This window comes from Folsomia candida, unplaced genomic scaffold (genome assembly GCF_002217175.1).
Source record: "Folsomia candida strain VU population unplaced genomic scaffold, ASM221717v1 Fcan01_Sc008, whole genome shotgun sequence".
Lineage (NCBI taxonomy): Eukaryota > Metazoa > Arthropoda > Collembola > Entomobryomorpha > Isotomidae > Folsomia > Folsomia candida.
The window spans coordinates 456,651-476,578 of NW_019091200.1; the positions used below are offsets into that span (position 1 = coordinate 456,651).

General features: G+C 37.2%; 1 protein-coding gene across 3 annotated transcripts in view; it reads right to left on the reverse strand.

Annotated features, from left to right (window-relative positions):
* Positions 1-10,177, reverse strand: part of LOC110853122 (fat-like cadherin-related tumor suppressor homolog) — a 116,727-nt gene extending 106,550 nt beyond the window's left edge. For all 3 annotated transcript variants that reach the window (XM_035854506.1, XM_035854505.1, XM_022101363.2), the window contains exons 1-2: positions 9,595-10,177; positions 3,597-4,360 (exon numbers count right to left, since the gene is read on the reverse strand). The gene's annotated coding sequence lies outside the window, so the exon portion shown is untranslated. The remainder of the gene's footprint in view (positions 1-3,596; positions 4,361-9,594) is intronic.
* Between the last annotated feature and the right edge of the window lie 9,751 nt (positions 10,178-19,928).

Sequence of the window (19,928 nt, forward strand, 5' to 3'; positions counted from 1 at the left end):
GCCCGGAAATTCGACTGGTTTATTCAAGGTAAAAATCTGGCCAGCAGGATGCATATCGTTACGACCGAAATTGTATGTATAAATCCAAGCCAAAAGGATGCAACGTTAAGAATGGGAAAGAATGTTAGTTACGTAATACTATACCGCCTGGAATTTTGGGCTTTTGTAATTTTCGGAAATTTCACAGAATAAATTCCTAACTTGTAAGAGTACATAGTGGCAGAAAATTCTTTTCATGTCAAATTTTTGGCACCACGAGGAAAACTGGGGAAACAAAGAGAAGAAAGAAAGGAGGTGATGAGATGATGTGATCATGATCAAGATAACGTGACATGACACAAGTTGCAACTTGGTGGATGGAAACGAGACTGGATGTTGATACGAATAAAGAAGAGTCAACTTCTCCACAAGTGCAGCAATCCTCCGTACACATAGACTTTCGTACACTTTGACTTGGCACTGCTTGTGCAAAGCATCGCCATTTGATTGCATTGCCGCCATTACGTAAGAATAAGACAGTGGCAGAAAGGGAGAGGAGGAAAGTTGTGGCGTGGTTGAGCGTTATGGTGTTGGCGAATGAGCTGGACGTTAAAGTCGAGTCGATGCCAGGAAATAATTTTTTCCGATGTAGATCCTGATTGTGAAACGCTTTCTCTTTCCTCTTACTACTTTCTCTCTTACTTATTTTCTCCCCAGTTCCCTGCCCTTTACGGACATTTTATATACTTCCTCTCTCTCTTAAGAAAAGTAGTGTTTTTTACGTGCAAAGTTTTCTTGGCCTTGTGTGTGTTGTGTTGTTATTACTCGTTGCATGCATATTGTTGAGGCTACATGGTGACCAATATAGCGGTATCATCGATTCGGACGGAATTAAAGAGTCTTATCAGGAAAATGCCATCATTCAGACTGCGGTAATACACACTTCTCCAGAGTTGTTGCATGCATGTCAGGGTTTCTCTGATATGTATGGGTGTAAAAACGGCGTAAAATTGAGAAATAGCGAAACCGACCCGGCCTAATAAATAAGGCAGAGTCGTACGTACAGGGCCGGTTTCTTACTTTGCACATACACCATAATCACCAATATTTAAGCGTTTTTCTGTATCGGGTATCGACTATCGATATGGAAAATGTAATAAAAACGGGTAATTCAAACTAGAAAATGGGAACAGCTAGCTACTTATGTACATACATATTTATAAATATTGCTCTTCTTTACGTACAACCCAGCGTCATTTTTTGCAAAGTCATTAACATTTAATTGGCAATAATAGTTATTGCGTCACAGCCAAGAAAGACTGCGGAAGTAAAAGCATGCTAAACCAGTGGAACGATTGATTCCATTGTTTTGCAAAATAATATACATACAAATACCTATTCACATATGTATATTTAGAATATGATGACGGGATATAGACGTATTATTAAGATGTCAAATAATAACGAATATACGAAAATTGATGAACTCTCAACCCAAGTCGGACATGTGGCAAAAAAGTAAATGATTTTTTTCTCCCCATTGTGAATGAATTGTTACTTTAACTTTTTGTTTGTTTGTATTTAAAGCTTTTGCCTCTGCTTTGGTTTCCCTGATTTTGGGAGGATTGCCAAAAACGAGAGACATTCACCTTTAAGCCCCACCACCATAGCATACCACCCATCGTAACTAAAAACAACCCGCCTGTACGACAACGTAACCCAACCCTGTATCTGTCTCCAGAACAGAACAGACCAGACCTCTCAATGCCTAATACTACTGCTCCTGCTGCTGGTTTGAAACCTTTGGCATCATGCGGATCGCTTGGCTCTTGGCTTGGCGTCGTCGTCCCGAGTCTTAAATTCTCTCGGATAGATGTACACACAACTTTTATTTTATGCGGGGATTTGTACCCGGTTTTACTCCATTCTCACGGGAATTTCTTGAATCCATGCATTCAACTTGAGTAAAGCAGCAGCGCACATAAAGTAAACCGAGGAAATATCTACGCGAAGAAGAATGAAAACATTGTATGGATATCGTGTCAAACACACGCCACGCCACACGCATTTTACAGGTCTCGTGGCTTTTAAACTGGGCCTGGACCATGTGGCTCGGGTGATGTCATATTTATGAACCGATACATCCGCGAATACATAATCCAGCCAAATATGTACAGCACAACTGACGGACCGGAATAATAAATATGTGAAATGGATAATGTTTCTGTTGTCGTGTAATTCTAGACGAGCGTTTCTGCCTGGATGCGATGATGCCTCTCGTCCGCCTCATTGATTGCTAAACTGATCTACTTAAGTTTAATATATGCTCGACTCAGCGGGTAGGAAAAGAGGTGGTTCGGGTGTAAAAGGTATTTAATTTGTGTCGTGTCCTTTTCTTCTCAAGCTGCACAAGGGGTTTTTGCCCATATTGCAAATTTCCCCACTAAAACCACCACATACACCTGCGGCTTTTGTGGAGGAATGATTATTCTTATGCGTCATGCATTTCTGCGGGAAGAGATTCTAAATTTTGCAATATTTTAGCAACCCAAGTTGGAAGAAGAAAGAGATTTCTGCACATATTTACCACCCTTACGACGAGGGAACAATAGACGACATGACATTCCATTTCATTTGAATACGTGTAGAGTTTCCTTGTGGAGGAAGTTGAATGAAATTTAGCTCACTTTTAGTTACTTGGCTAAATTGTTGTTAGTCCATTTGTTTTATTGCACACACGCAACTAAAATGGGGTATAAATGTGTCTAATAAATGTTTGGCATGGTATCGTGCGGTAGTATTGACGGCATTGCATGCCTGCATTTCAGAGAGTAAGTAAAGTAAAGTACGTAATATGCTTCTGGATAACTTTCTTTTGAACTTGCTCTCGCTTAGCCATGAACTGTTGCCTCTCTATTCGCTGTGACCGATTCTGCTGCCAACAGCCAAACTAAAGTAAAGAACAACCACTCGCACTGCGTCCATTAAATGGAATAGAATGGAAATTGCAAGGCAATTGCCAAACCGAAACCGGAGCGAATTCCGACAGAGTCAAATTGCTAATTTTCTTTCATAGCTACAGATACATACAGCTAAGCCAAACCAACCTACTCAGTCAGTCAGTCACTCAGGGGAATGAGGGTACGTTGTAAAATGTAAATGGACATGGAATTGGTAAAACGATGCAAATTTAGGCGATATTTATACACTGCTGCGTGAGAGACGCACACGTATTTTGCATTACGTTTGGAGAGAGTTTGTCCACTTGAGCCAGAACTCTCCACGGATTTGTACTACTTGTCGTCATCGTCATCGTCGTCGCGAAACAAAACAGCTCAAAGAACAATGTACTAAAATCAACAATGAAATGAAGAGATAAACAAGCAGAGGAGAAGAATATGCAGGATGGAGGATATTGAAATTGCAAATTCCCCAATGTCCACGTAACCCAATCTTTGTCACAATTAACTTGGGATTAGCGATATAATAAATAATTATAATTATATCTGGGAATTAATTAACCCTTAGTTCAAAATTGGAGAGTGGGTGGTGGATATTGGATATCTTATCTGGCATGATATTACAATATTTAATCAGAGAAGAAAGTAATTAATTACCTGGTTCAGGGATCGTTCTGGTCTGTTCTTAATTCTCGCTCTAATGCTCTAATATGGAGAGAGTGTAGTTACAAAATCCAATCCACACCCACACCAAATACTTACTTTACACCCACCGAAACTCGTCTGCTATCCTAAACCACACACACTTATCTGTACAGCTACACAGATATTTATTTATTTTGCTCAGCAACCGGCAAGACGAAATTGCTGAGACTTCACTTTCACTCACTCACCAACCAAGCAGACTTTTCTAGCTTGCTTTTAGGGAGGAGAAATCTGAATCTCTTGTAAATTTTGGGAGGAGTGAATCCGAAAACTCACCAACTTTCTCAGGAAGGAAATTCACTATAGTAGTAGCTCCACACTTCTCTGAGAAGAAATACTTGTCCCCAGTTGTTGTTGGTTTTTGTCAAGTTATAACTTTCTCTTCGCAATAATCAGAATGTGCAACTTTCACGACGAGACAAACTGTTCCAGACGAGAAGGAAGAAATATTAAAAATTTTCTCCAGAGAAAGTTGAGAATTTGACGAAGAAGAAAAATATTTGTTTGTTTGTATATTTCCTGAAGAGAAAGTGTGCAAATTGTTTTCCCGACTTTATAAATATTCCATTTTTAGTCGTCCAATTCAATTGTTTTTGCTGTTCTTATATTCCTGCCGAACTTTTGTGCACTTTTTTCTCCCCGAGACAACTTTATTATTGGGTTGACGACGAGGTTGACATCATCAGTTTATTCCGTTTTGTCGTCTGTCGGCTACTCTGAAATTGAGGGAGAGAAAAGAAAAGGGCACCAGTTAGTAAATAGGTTTTGATAAAAATAGGAGTCTACATGCATATTTAAACTGTGTCATTATTTAGTAAATTGCACGAGCAGAAATGGGACTCGTTACATACATAAATAAATAAAGTGCTAAATACGTTAATCATTATTATTTTAAGTAAGTATACGACGAGAGAGTTTGGTTTTTTGACGTCGTCCTCATTACTGCATTCTTCTGGGTCGTCTCATCAAGAACAGACCAATGACCACGCAAGTACTCGTATGTAATAGTTTGTTTGCTTTATTGTCTACAAATACCGTATTTTACTGTCTCACTCATCGTGTCTGCCCACTATGGGAAAATATGCATGCTATTTTTGCCAAGTGTCATCACACCTACGTGTTTGAAGAATTGCGACTAATAAATACTTCAGTTGTGCTTAACCCTTCTTGAGTCGGGCATTTGCAATGTGTGAGCAAAAGTAAAATTGACAACTTTCAGGGACAGCAGAATCATTACATTTACGTAAAAGTGGTAGTAGTAGGACGACGACGACACCATTACTTACTTGTCGACACATATGTATTTATGCAAGTTCTTACATATGTTATGTTTGTGGGTTCATTTACTTACTATGTAGTTCTGTTTCATGAGACACGATGAAATGAAGGGCCACTTGGTCTAGATGTTACTCTATGGACTCTTTTACTGCAGATGATGATGAGGAAATAGATGATTGAGGTTTGTGATACATATTTATGCAAAATCTGGCTGAGTGGCTCATATATATCTGCACACAGTGGCCGCGGAAGCCGTGGGGACATCTGGGGACATTGACATTATAAGATAGGGGAGGGAGGGGTCTATATAACATGGGCAGACGATGGGGACACCGAATAACCGTGGGGACATTGTCCCTGGCCCCGCACGCTTCCGCGGCCAATGCATACATACATATGCACATAACGTAACGTACGTATGTAATCGCAACCATCATGAAGTAGGACTCGTGAAGAAGCAGCAGCTTATCAAAGGACTGATGATGACACATTCATTAAAGTCCAGTCCACTCAGCAAATGTGGGATCATCAAAGGGAAAGAAAGAACAGATCAGCAAACGCGCAACGTGAATGCGTGCAGCACACTCGACCAGTTTTCATACATATTCAATTCAACCCACCAGCTCAGCTATTTATTTATTATGACACACTAAAATCCGCTACAGATTACGTACATATTACGCAGGATGAAAATCCAGCTAAATTACTAATATTATTGGTCAAAGAAGTATAGATATTTGCAAATTCTATATAGAATTTAACGCTCTACAAGCAATAATTAATTCTGTTTTTGCTGTGTCATCAAGAACGTCAAAAATCCTTTCAATTTCTAAATAGATGACGAGTGAATTTAGTTATATATTTATTTTGAAGGTAAAGAAATTGTGTAAATTAGTACAAATTACTTCAGTATCCGCCATAATGGAGCTATCTGGCGAACTTGAAATTAAATGGGTCCCTAATTGCCTCCATTTTTCACTTATCTCCCATCTACTTTTTCTTAGGACTTGCCAAAGTGACGATGACACGGACACTGGTGACAATCATAACGCGATAATAATCATTTCTGGTCTGCCTTGAATGCTAGTTAATTAATTTAAGTCCAGAATTTCTTGCCCACTTTATCAAATCCAATATCCATCCATCCATCAAGATCAACTCGCTACTTGTGCATACGCACAGATCAGATAGATATCTCCAATTCTTTACAAAATTGTGGGAAGAAGAATACGACAACGACGACGACATGACACTTAGTTTCAAGTTTGGCCAAAATTCAAATTCACAAAATTCTTGTCATTGTCAATCTCAAATCTGAGCCTCAATCTCATGACCCTGCATAAATTCAATTCTTTACATAAACTCGTGACAAGGTTCTTATCAGGATGAAAAAAAAGAAGAAGTGGATGGAAGTGAAGATAGATAAGCGACATGAATTTATTTGAAATAAAAAAAACTTGAGTGCTGGGTGCGTGCCTTTTTGATGGAATTGAATTTTACTTGGGTATTACAATGAGTGGTAGGTTTTACTAAATTAATTTCTGCTCATCTGCTTGCCCAATGGTGTTAGCAAACTGTCACTGAAACCGTTAACGTGTCAATCCATACGTAATAATTTCATTTCTTCGTGATCTATGACAGACAAGCAAATCACTACAACTTGTAGTCTACAAGTGCAATTCTCGTTATATAATTGATAAACTTTGCAAAAAAGTGGTAGTGGTGGTGCTAGAAAATTCGACCATCTGCTCTTTAACAGAAAGAATATTTAAGTATGCAATACTGATACTTTTGTAGGAAAATTTATTTCCACTTTATTATCTCATGTTTTATCATACAATTTAAACTGCAGGTCGGTGATGCATGCAAAATGCAAATTGTACGTAATAATAAATGGCGAGGGAGAAGAAGAAGAAGAATGTTATCCTGCTTAAATTTATTTCTGCATCATTTTCTCCTCTCCTCGTGAAGATGATGGACAGCATGGGAAAATGAAGATTAAGCCAAACTCGCCTCCTCTCATGAACCATACTTTGCTTGCTCAAAAGACGTTAAGACAGGCATCAAAGAAGAGAGAAGATGAAGAAGAACAAGACGACGACGATGACATGACCCTGCTTAATTCAATTTCATTTAATCTTCCACTTATGTACATGTACATATTCGCGAGGAGTGAAACTCATTTCTCAGTTTTTCATGCATCTCCTCCAAGAAAAATGGTATAGTTGTATGTAATAAGTAATTCGCTGTTTGACTAGTTTTCGACTAACTTATTCCTTTCATATCACTTACTTTTCTGCTCAAAGGAGTCGAAAAAGTGTTAAGTTTTTCAAAACTTGAACACCATTGTGTCGTATATGAAATTGTGTGAAATTTTGACACGTAGTGAAATACGGGTTTATGAAATGTCCATTATTTCATTTTATTTTATTTTGCATGCATTGTTTTTATTGACTCTTGACACATTTTAGAGACGTGATAAGAGATTTTTTATTTCGCCGACAATGGAAATTGAGGAGAAATTCAGTGTTAAAAACTGTTAAAGAAATCTTTACGATGGATGGAAAAGACGAGACGAGCCGGATTGTTTATTTGGTCCGGTTGTCGGTACTTGAACTTGGATTTTTAAGTAGCATAAGTGAGATATCGGTATGTCGAATAAAGATGCGCTTTTTTTTGTTACTGACTGGTGACTGTTGACCTTTTTTACTGTATAATAATTGAGACGAGTTTTACGAGTTGTTTCCTGATAAGTGGAAATTAAGTTGGACCAGACCGACTTGGATTCAATCGTGGTGCTCAATTTCATTAAGAAGAATACGAGCAAAAAAAGACTGGCTTTTGACTCGAGCCTCGTAGGTCATAATTTTATTATTATTGCGAATTAACGGCGATTTTTGATTGACATTAAAGCCGTAAATTTTGTACAGATTTTTAAGTCAGATGATTCTTAACAGTATTGACACGAATTGATGAACGACATGATTTTCTACTTTATACATTAGCCGAGTAATGATATTTACTTTTTTGATAAGAAGATTGCGACTTTTTGACAGATGAGGACATCCAAACTAAAGAATCAGAAAAAAAAATCTGTTGGAATCCTATTATCTCTTTTTCCCCATTATTATACGAGTAAATAATTCAGCATTTTTTTATAGGACGGACAGGTAATAAAAGCAAAATCAAATTGTGTCAATTTTCTCGTCAATATACAATAAAAAATAAATAAGATTGATTTTACGTTTAGTACAACAATGTCCTTCAACCCTTTTTTTATGGAATAATTTGACCCCACAACTTACTCAAAGTCGTGTAAAGTTGACTTCTTTACCATGTCCACGTTCAAGTCAAAGCAAGAAATAAATCAAACAAATGTTCCTCATTTTTATTTGCATAGTGAAACAAAGCGTTGCAACCGAGTTGTTAATTTGTCCAGTCCAGTCAAAGTCCAACACTAAAGAAAATTTATTTGCAAACTGGACTTGTAATTTCTCAAGGTATTGCTCAAATTGAATAATTTGCAGAGTTATTTAGTTCTCATGCATGATCACAAACATTGCAGAAAACTGGGCCTAGGTGCAGAACTGAACTGAACTGAACATAAAACAACAAAACAATATGCCTCATACTGTTATAATACGTATGAAAAATGTAAAGTAAACCGGTTTCCGTGTTCCATTCCATAATTTATTTTCCATTCTTTACCCAAGTTCATCATGTGTTCAGTTCATCATCTTATTTGCATTTCATTACCATCATTACTCGAGTAGAGACACCGGCTTAACTATATTTTAAGAAGTTATGTATTCATTCTCGGTCCCAAAAATGATGAAAGAATGGGCTTGACAGACTTTTTGGATGACTGACAGTGCAAATTTAAATTTATTTAAGGAGATTTCCTTCCCTACCAGGTCTTATCTTGGGTTCGTCTTGACACGATAATCAGTATTATCCATTTTGCGCATTTTATACAAATACGATAAGCTCTTTTTTCTTAAGTAAAGGTACAAATGACATGACATCCTGTTTCTTGAGTGAGGATAGAAATTATCCGGCCAGATTACAAAATAACTTTATATGCACATTTTTGACAGGATATTGAGACTAAACCAACCCAAAATCATACTTCAGGTGAATAAATATAGCTTAAAATTGCAGGTGCGTCAACCCCGTAAATTACATACGTGCCCTGTCCTGTCCTGTCTGTTTGTTTGTTTAGTGTAGGATTTAACCTTTAGCTCCTTCTTTAAGGAGGAGAAGATTACAGTTTTAGCCGGTATTTAGCTCATGTATTTGTCAACATTATGAATTTATAATTATGTGTCGTCTTTCAAGAAATGTGAATTTTGCGTGCATTCACTCTTAGAAATCGTAATTGATAATTTATATTCCAAGAAAACTAAATAAGTAAGTATAAAACTTGCAAAATTTTTAATTTGCAATTTCATTTCATTTCATACCAACAATAAGAACCAATTGGTCCCCTCTCTTTGTCATATTTGCATACATAACTCGATAATAACAGCCTTTTAACCAGATTAAGTGGAGAAAAAATTTACTTTTTCTCCCCCTCAAAGAACCGAGTCAATTCTCTTTTTTAAACTTTATTTTACAAGTTTTTCTACCTACATGCGAGTAAAACCGGAGAGAATAATAACGCTTTACTTACCAACCAAACCAACCCGGATATAATGGAACAGTGAATAGAATAGAATAAAATTCAAGCCAGGAGAACAGCTTGGTTTTCCTTTTGCTGTACTCTCAGCAACTTTACACAAGAGAAAAACTTGAAAAACTTTTACTTGTGCACAATTCCTCCACTCTTCTCGTAACCATCCCACATGAATGAATAGTAGTGAATTGACGGATAACGCGACCACTTGAGTTCACCCAAAAATCCAATCCTATCCCAATTATTAACTCCTTAAAAAGTTTTTTAGCGATTCTTCAAACTTTTTTAAAAAGCAACGTAGTCGTCTCAACTCACACTTTCGGATAAGTACGAAATCAAGGAGGGGAGGGAGAGAAGATTGTTAAGAAGAAATTCCAATTTTCACTTTCACTTAATAATAAATTGGGGAAAGGTTTCTTCTTCTTCTTCTTTCTTTTCGCCTAGTTTGCACTTTTACTTCACTTTAGCTAACTTTTTGTAGCCAATTCTCCATAATTTTTTAGCACGAGGTTTTCAAACGAGTTAGTTGAGAGAGGAGTGAAGCGGCGTCCTTTCACTTCGCAAGCTCTGGTACGACTGACTCACAAGATGTTCTGCATGCATGGCTAAAACTTGTACCACGAACTGGACTGCTTCGACGAGTGGAGTGCAGCACCGGCTTCGTCCTCGAATGACGATTTTTTCAAAGAGTAAGGTTTGTTTATTACAGAAATTGCATGACCATGATTAAAGAAGTTGGTGTTCTTATTAATTTTGCAAAGTCTTAACGCCATTTGTGAAAAATGAATCAAAATAAATATATTATTTGAATTGATTCAGATGAAAGTTGAGGTTAGTAGAAGGATAAAAATATGGAAAAATAACCCCAAAATTTCTGAATACTCTCCTCCACCCCAGAAAAAAAAACGAACGACATGGATGAAATAACCACACATAATATTTAACACGATGCACTAATAGCGTAGTAAATGGGATACGCGTATCTCTACACTGGAGGAATGACTTTGGCAATGCAGTACTTATGGATGGATGTACATACGTAACGTATTTACTACTATAGCTGCCTCATAGGCCTTGCGGCACTGTGCATTGCATTTTATTTAAGAGGAGAGGAACCCATAGCAGAAAGAGAGCTTAACAAAATGGGTCCAGGGGAGTACATCCATGATGGCATTTTACTTAAACAGACGACGAAACGACTGTTCACCACCCTTCATTCCAATGCCAATAAGTAACTGCATGCATGCACCATAAGAAGAAGAGGGGTTCATTTTCATTCTTTTTATAACTTGACAACACATCTCTGTGTGGAAAATGCAGCAACTCCAGCAGCACAACAAAATGCATACCTTATTATACAACGAAGAACGAGAGGGTTTAAACAGGAGGCTAATTCTCCATGAATGCAATGCAAGTAAAGCTAATGCTGCTGATAAACCGGTACAAAAAGCAGCACCATTCATGCCGTCTCTAAACTGACGATGAGGAGATGAGATGAGGACGAAAAGGTCGGTGTTACGTGGTATTCGTTTTGTGCAACTTCTGGCAAGGTTATATGAAGCGAAAAGGAGTAAATAAAGGCTATATGCGCAAGAAGAATGCATTAATCTTACAAATTCTTTACAAACCACCACGACCAGAATGAGGTAATAAAATGACATGAATATTTTGTTGACTAACTTTTCCACCATGTCCTCCGGGAATTCCGATAAACTTGCAGAATACGTATGAGAGCCGTGATGATTATGATGATGGAGATGAATAATCATTAAAAGCGCATCCAATTTTTACACGGGTTGCATAAACAGCTTCAATTTACTACGTGGTAAAAAATCTCTCAAGAGACTTGTTGGCAAATGCATTGCAAGAAAGAGCAAGAAGGGAATGAAAAGTTTGTACTTATTAATTAAAAGTCTTTCTCTAAAGGCAAAAAGAAGTAGTTGAATGGCAAAAAGTAAGGGAAAAGTTGAGATTAAATAGTTGGGAATGTGCATAAGGACGCATGTATTTGGAAGAAATTCTTACCAATGGGGATGGGATGCAGCAGCACTATTTCTTTTTATTCGGCTTTATATTATTTTATACTGGTGGTAATTTACGAGTGGGAGGGAAAACGTATAAGCAGATTGTTGTTGGGTAACACTTTTTAAATAAAAGACAAACCAAAAAAGAGGGGGTAAGACATGGAAAAGTGTTGAGTACATTATGTCCGACAAGAAAATAGGAGGACGACTACTGACAGGACGGGATGCTAATTTAAGGCATATTTACGTCGTCGTCTGGTCTTTGTCTCGTCAGGATGCACTTTCTCGATTAGAATTTGGATTCAGTTATGCATGTTTTTTATCTGCAAAATTCAGAACAACTGTAATCTTGTAAAAAGACTGGTAAAAAATTGTGGGGAAATTTTGCCACATTTTTTACACGGAATTTATAATACATTCAAATTATTTACTTGATATGTATGTATGCAACTGGCCTGGAGCGGGATGTAAATTTATGTGTGTACCAAATTGGTGAAGCCCTTCAGCTAAATATACATACACAATGCAACAATTCACATACTCGACCCTCGATTATCTGATAAATAGTTACGCAGGCAGCATAAATGCCCACTTCCTTTCTGACATCCGAATTTGTATAAATTACCGTCAACCGTGTGCAGCCAGCAGCAGCAGCCCTTTCCTCCCTTCATTATTTGGGGGTTGAATAGTAGCAGCCAAGCTATTCATACCTGCACAGTCTGCCTGCCTGCCTGCCTGCATTTCATGGAATTGAAAAGTGTAATAATTTCCGAACCTGCATTGCATCGAACAAAACCACGACCGGAAAAACCCTTCACGTGCCGGTATCATTATTATCATCATCGTCACTGGGTGTCCAGGAGTCCAACCGAATATATAAACAGTGGCCGCGGAAGCTGTGGGGACATTAACATTGTGCGATAGGGGAGGGAGGGGTTTATATAACATGAGGAGATGATGGGGACATCGAATAACCGCGGGGACATTGTCCCTCTGTCCCCACTTTTCCGCGGCCACTGTATATCCAGCTAAAACCCAGCGTCTGCCTATAGCCCCCACAGAATAATAATAAGTCAACCGTGTCCTTGCTGTCACCTGCACCGTGGTGCTTATCGTACGGCATCTCTCTTGATTTGACGTGATATAAAATCCTACACGGTCCTTTAACCAGTCCACTTTTATATCTTTTTTATTGTATTTTCCGCTCCCATAATAATTTGAATCATAATTCGTCCTCCATCAACAAAACGAGTATGTATTGTAAATACTGCATGCCAGGAGAAACTTTCAAACCGTGTGACGTGAATAATACAGTGAAAGAAATGTGTTGATTTGTTGAAAATGCGTTTACATACATGTGTATCCGTACTTGGGCTATTGTCAAGTTGTCACTTTTGACGTAAATAAAATAATAATATGTTACGTTCCCAGGATTGAATGGATGGATGGATGGATCGGTTTAGTATGAGAATGAAAATGAGGAGAAATATGACAACTGCTTATTGCGTGTGTGGCGTAAAATTGATTTCGTTTTCATGTAGCTTGGGAACTTTTGGGAGAATGAAATTGAAAATGTGTGACACCGAAATATCGCTGCTTTTTGTCCTCTTACATAAAACAATCACAACCTGGTACGCAGTTGGATTGGATGGATGTTTAATATTTAATGATAAAAGAGCGTACGCATTTTGTGTGTTTTCTCTCTTGTTGAAGAATTGTAATTCAGTAGTGTAATTCAAATTTTAATGGGGGATGGATGCTTGTCACTCGTCACATTGCCACCCTTTTCACCCTCAGTCAGTCAGACGGAGAAGAATTAAAACTTGGATTTATCACAGACTTGTTTTCATCAACAATACAAATGATGAAATAAGTCTGTATTCGAGCTCAGCCAAGCAAACCTCTTTCTCGGAGTGGTTGTGGAGTGGAGTGTCAGATCTTGCAAGGCGAAATCCTGATCCAAGCCGTCCTCAAAAGTTGTCTGCTTAATTAGATTCACTCGCTCACTGTCTCTATTAGTGAAGAATTAGCGGAGGGAGGAGGAGGGTGCTCTGGGGGCCGGGTTTAATTATTAATGCAAGTATAATTAGTAAAGCAGAATTGAAGAGGATGAGTCAACCCTGTATGCTGGATTTGAGGGGAAAGTGGTGTTTCGAAGGGTAGGAAACTGGGGGTGGATTCGTTTTTGAAAAAAATTGTAAAAGTAATAGCGTGGAATTTGCGGATCATTGTGTTCTACTTTTCATGACGATAATTTTACTCTAGATATAATTTTCCCTTTAATTAGGATTTGTATGGTAATTTTATATGCTTGGTAAAAAATAAGGGTATTGTTCATCACAAAAGTTTTATGACTATAGTGAAATTGCATAGAATTTAATTGTAGCTTAATAATTATGTAAACTGCGCTTAATAATAATATTTAGTATACTGCTCTTAATAGAAGGAGACTACAAATATTTGCTAATTTAGTAAGCAGCATACAAGGCTTGAACTCAGAATAAAATGGAACCCATTTCAGCATTTAAATTATTTTATAACAACGAAGTTTTTGAAAAAGTTGCGAAATCAGGGAACTTTGCTATTAAATTTACTAAAGTATGAGTTCAACGCCGTAATACGATTTTTTACAAATGTTTACTACAACTTGTATGACATCAGATACTTTTAACGGTACTTATCAACTGGTTTTATAAAATTAATAGAAAGATGAAGTCAAAGAATATAAAAATAATTATAATTAATGATAAATAATGAATATGTTAGTTGGAAGTAAAATTTAAAAATTATTAGTAAAATATTTTTAAAATGTCCATATTTTTATTATTAGTACTACATGTATGAAGTGTGTATATGCATGAGTTAAACTCCAGTTAAAAATTTTGAGCAACGTTAACAATAAACAAGTTATCCTTAGATGTGTCTGTTCTGAACCATAATTTCGCTACAACCGCCGGAGAACTGTTTTACACCCAAATCTTATAAAAATTAATTTATACTCTTTTTGGCTTCTGTTGTCGATTACTGTTTGATATCAATACTATTCAAAATAGGATTTTCTTCATATTTAGCAGAACTTGAAATTCAATTTCGATTTATTATTTCTTTTCCGCAAATAGTCTATAAATATCTAATTTGTAATATTACTAGCAGTGCCCGCGGGGACATGTGGGGACATGAACATTGTCGGATAAGAGAGCGAGGGGTTTATGTAATATGGGCAGATACGATGGACATCAAACAACCATGGGGACATTGCCCCTCCGTCCCTACGCTTCCGCGGTCACTGATTACTGGATACGTTTTTATAATTTCTTATGAGAACTGATGTTATTTAAGTTCTAAATAAATTTTTGTAAACTTTGTAGCAACAAACATTTTATAATTTGTAGAAAATACTTATTTACAGAAATGTACAAATTCAATTCCAGACAAAATTATTTAACAAACTTGTAATCACATTATAACATTTTAGATTGGCAGGACTAGCACCACCATTGGCAGGACTGGCCCTAGTCCTGCCAAACTAAAAAAAATTGGTACTACCAACGATGTTATTATGCAATGTCCCCAAAACTACTTAAGTAGTCCATTTACTTTATATATCAGGAGATGCCGACTGTATAAAACGAGATGAAAATATTTTATCGTCACTCATTCTACGAAAATATCAGCATCATGCATCTCCCAGAGAGATCTACATTCCGCCGTCGTCATTATTCCAGCGGTCTCATTGATCTCTCTCTCTCTTCCGTGTGGCATGTTGTCTCCTTGGTTTAGGTGACCTTCCAACTTTGATGACCACCCTAAAATACTGTCCCAATTCATAAACTCGACTCGAGAAAAACAAGCCTCCAAGTTCTTTTGTAATAAAACAATAAAATAAAGTGAACCAAATTGTTCCTCCAAACGACCTTACGCGGCCGTCTCCCCTCAAGTGATTGGTATGCACGCGGTGTAATCCATGATCTGCCGCCGACCCGGTCAAGGCTGCTACTGACTGGACTTTTGGAAGAGGAAAAGGCAGTGAAACGGTACATACGAGTACGAATAATGATTTTACAACGTGCAGTAAGAGAACGTATGCATTTTGCTGTGTGCAAACGTTCAATGTAAGTCAAAAGTCGGGATTGTGAAAGTCAAATTCTCTAGTCGTACATGGATATTTTGTGTGGTCTGGTCAGGTCTTGTGTGCGTTTTATTAGTTTTGTACTTTTTATTGTGGAATTGTAAGTACGACTCTCATCGCATGGTTGACTGGACGCACGGCTTTTTCTTATACCGGAAATGCATCCAGTTCCTGTTCACTACATACGCAGCAGTTAAATTAAAGGGAGAGAATTCAGTTCGTGGAAAATGCCGACGATTTTTTTCCCCCAACTAATTTTTATCAATGAAAAGAAAGCACGAGGCACGTTACGTAACTAGAAAATTCACCTTGCATGTTTCCATTACGAGAGGAATTAAATATAAAATGCAAATTTTCTGTACCGTTACACATTTAAAGATTGTGCATGTCCAGGAAGTGAAAGTTTTAAGCCGTATATTTCCCACCAGCAAGATGATTAGATAATTGAGACAAATCTAAACTACGATAGATTCAAATTCTCCGATTTACGAAATAAATCCCCGGATTCGGAGTGCATGCATTCATTCCTAATAAACCGCAAAGTTTGCCTGCCATGGTTTTGCCTTGCCTTGCAGTGAATGAGTGAACCTGAACCATGAAACTGCACTCGGTTGGAGTAAGCGTATCCGATAAACGTTACCCAATCACCCACACACGCACAATTGGGCTTATCTCTTCATCTCCCCGTAAGTGCGTAGGAGGGCGGATAAGTGAACGCGTGGCTGGGTGGGTGCGTATATTTCTCGTAAATCACAACCTGCAATTATACACCGGGCAGAACAGAACTGCCCACAGAGCTTACATAACTGTACACCCACCCATACGTGCTGCTGGCTGATTTGGTCACATTTCCCAGACCCAGATTCAACTTACTTATTGCAATCCAATGCAACCCTCATCTCGGATTTCCTCCTCGGTTACACAACACCACGAAATAATATCAAACCAGGCTAAAATTGATTTACGGTCGGGACAAGTTTTCTTTTTTTACCTAAAAAGAAAGAAATACCACGAAATGAAAGTAAAAAAAAGTTGTTCATGTATTCGAGTCGACCGTGACCATTCGCTTCTGTAAAGAAAGCAGAATTTGTGTGGTGTTGTAGTCCAACTTTACTTTTATCGGGATCAGGAGAGCTAAGAATCAGACGTCACGTACGTGGCTACATATGTCATGCCGGATGATGGTGCATGCAGTCGGAAAGCGTGTGCAGGGGACAGATGCACTATTGCATAATCTTTACAGAGTTCAACTTTTGGAGACATTTTCTATATAAAAGTTAACTACCAACTTTTTTTGCGAGAGGAAAACTATTAATTTTTTGCAGCCTCTTCGTTCGGTTTTTATTAAGACGAGGCCAGAGCATAGTTGAGTTTGTTGGTTGCGAGTTAAAAGTTAAATGTGCAATCTGACTGGTAATGTAATTTATAATCATTTGACTTTCTCGACTGCTCGCTCGCCACGATCTTTTTTTCTGGGGTCTCCTCAAGACGGAAATGAAATAAAGTTTGGCTGTGCAGTATGTACGGGTAATTAAATTTGTTTCAAATTGCTCCCTCTCTCCCCTTCATTTTTAAAGACGGATCTAATTTATGTATTGGGTGGAAAGAGACATAAAAGTTTTTGAAGGAATAACAACAACTGACAAGGTAATAAATTTTTGTGAAATGGAATGAGAAGAGGATGTAAAGTAATGAGGAGCATGAATTGGTTCAGGGAGAGAGAGAGAGGGTGTAAAAAATGGGATGATGACATAATTGGTAATGTGCTCATCCTCAGCTGTAGTGTAGATTTCTTGTGTGTGTACATAAGTAACAATTAAATGTGTGAGCAAAGATGCACTGGTCTCCTTAAATTATTTAGACTGTAAAATAATTGGCAGAAATTGGAGAGGAATAGGATCAAATTTTTGTATTTCTTTTATCAATTCCTCTTGGTCTGTTGTATAGGTGGCCTTTAAAAGTCTCGTGTAATTAGTAATTTTTTAAAATTTGTTAGTAAGACAGACATAGAATTTGCGAGAATTGGACGTCGAAATTAAATATTTTATTTATTGATAATTATTATATTCATGCAATGTAACGCTTGATTTTTGACCCGTACGGCAAAGAAGTATCTCACGAGCTACTTATTTAACATGATTTTGATTGAAATAAATTTTCTGGATTCGAACCTTACCAATTTCTAGTAATTTTTATTTATTTGAATATGATTTAAACTGGCAATTTATCATGAAAAATAAAAGTGGAACAACGTTATGGAACTAGATTTCCTTTTTGTGCCTGTTAAATTTAAATTAAATTAATTGCTTCAAAAGTGTCCAGTAAAGTGATGAGTGTATTTAAAAGAATAACAATACATAGAATTTCCTGGTCACGAAACAAATGCTTATTTTACAATATTTTATTTTTACTTTTTAATAACACCCCATGCTTTCCTTTTGCATGTTTCTTATACAAAAAATATTTTACATTTCATCCGACTTTACATCTTGTACGTGTATACAAAAAATCATCCAAGAATTGCATCTCGTGACAATCATTTCCCCCGTCGTCGTCCCCACATGTGCAAGTATGTACACATATTCAAAGGGTAGAAAGAGAGAGAGAGAAATATTATTATTGTCATCTGTGCCGTTAAGATAAAACGAAAAAGTTTCCCGAAATCTTTTTATCTTATCGATGTTCAATGTTGCTCTAGAATGGGAATGGAAATTGTTATATGAGAAAGTCAAGTTGCGAGAAGTGGTCGGTTGGTCGGTCGTCTGACTGGTGTCGTGGTTTGCTTGGTCCCATTTATTTTCTTTTTTTATTGTTATAATCCAATGACACAACTTTTACTTTATACTTTACTTCTCAATCCCCCATTTCATGGCACAAGTTGCACTCTGCGACGAAAAATGGGAAGAAATAAACATACGTGCTAGTGGTCAATTCTGTCCAGTTTGTATGTACATACGTCTTCTTGTTATTATGCAAGTTTTCTTTTGCGGTGGACTGGAGTGGAGGATGGGGTGGGAAAAAAGGCTCGAGTTGAAGTTGAGGGTCAAACCCGGGGGAATTTTACTTCACTTTTTTTTGGAGTGAAAGTCATTTTACATTTATTCCTTGTGGTTGTGGTAGAAAAAAACGGTAGAAAGTGAAAGCTGGACAGAAAGAGAAAGTGGATGTGAAAATCAATATTTTTTACGAGTTTTTTGATGCGTGTGTGTAACAGTGGGTGGACAAATAAAGATTTAGATAATGAATTGATACATATTTTATAATTGTATTTAGTACGGTACAACATTTAAGTATATAAAGAGACCATTTATTTACTTATGTATCAGTTAATGAAGAAGTGCATGAATACAAAGGCCCAATTTTCACATAGAATTGCTTATGTTCAGCTTTTGTACGGATCTTGACATGAATCGTGGAGCGAGTGAGATGCAAAAGTACTTTGTAAAATGTTGTCGCATGTTAGCGGACACTTATTTAAACCGAGAATACGAGAGAATGGAAAGAAACAAGAATGTGAAAAAGGTGTAAATTTCCGTGAGGTCGAAAATGTATCATTAAATAATGGCAACACCTATAAACCCCTAGGTAAACCAGCCAAAAGCTAAACCCTGGTGGATGAATGTGTAGGTTTCGGCATTTTGAAACAGGTCGTATTTCATGGCAGCAAGGATTATTATTATTATTACACCGTGTGAATGTCAATGTTGTTGAAAATTGCAGTGCAATATCGTCCTAGAGGACCTGACATTACGGGAGTATTTATTTAAATGGGGGTGCTAACTAGAGTTGTATACGTACGTGCATATAATAATCCATCCACTAGGCGAGAAGGATTATTTAGAAGAAGAATGGTGCGTGATTCTTCGCCATAAATATCTTCAAAGCAACGCTGCTGGTGTGTGGTGGCTTTACGGCTTTTTATTCATAATGAGAGCGAAATGAATAAATTTTGGGTAAAACACGTCTTTTAAATAGCACTTCAACTACATATTCACCTCCACTGCGACGCTATTTAGGAGGCAGTGGAGGCAAACTATTTAGAGAAATAAGTTTTAATCAGGAATTAACCTCGGAATATTTATGATGATAATATTGCTCAATTATGTAACTATAAAATTCCTGAAATTTACTTTGCATACGTTCACATATTGGAAAGTGAGTCGAGAGAAAGTCAAGAA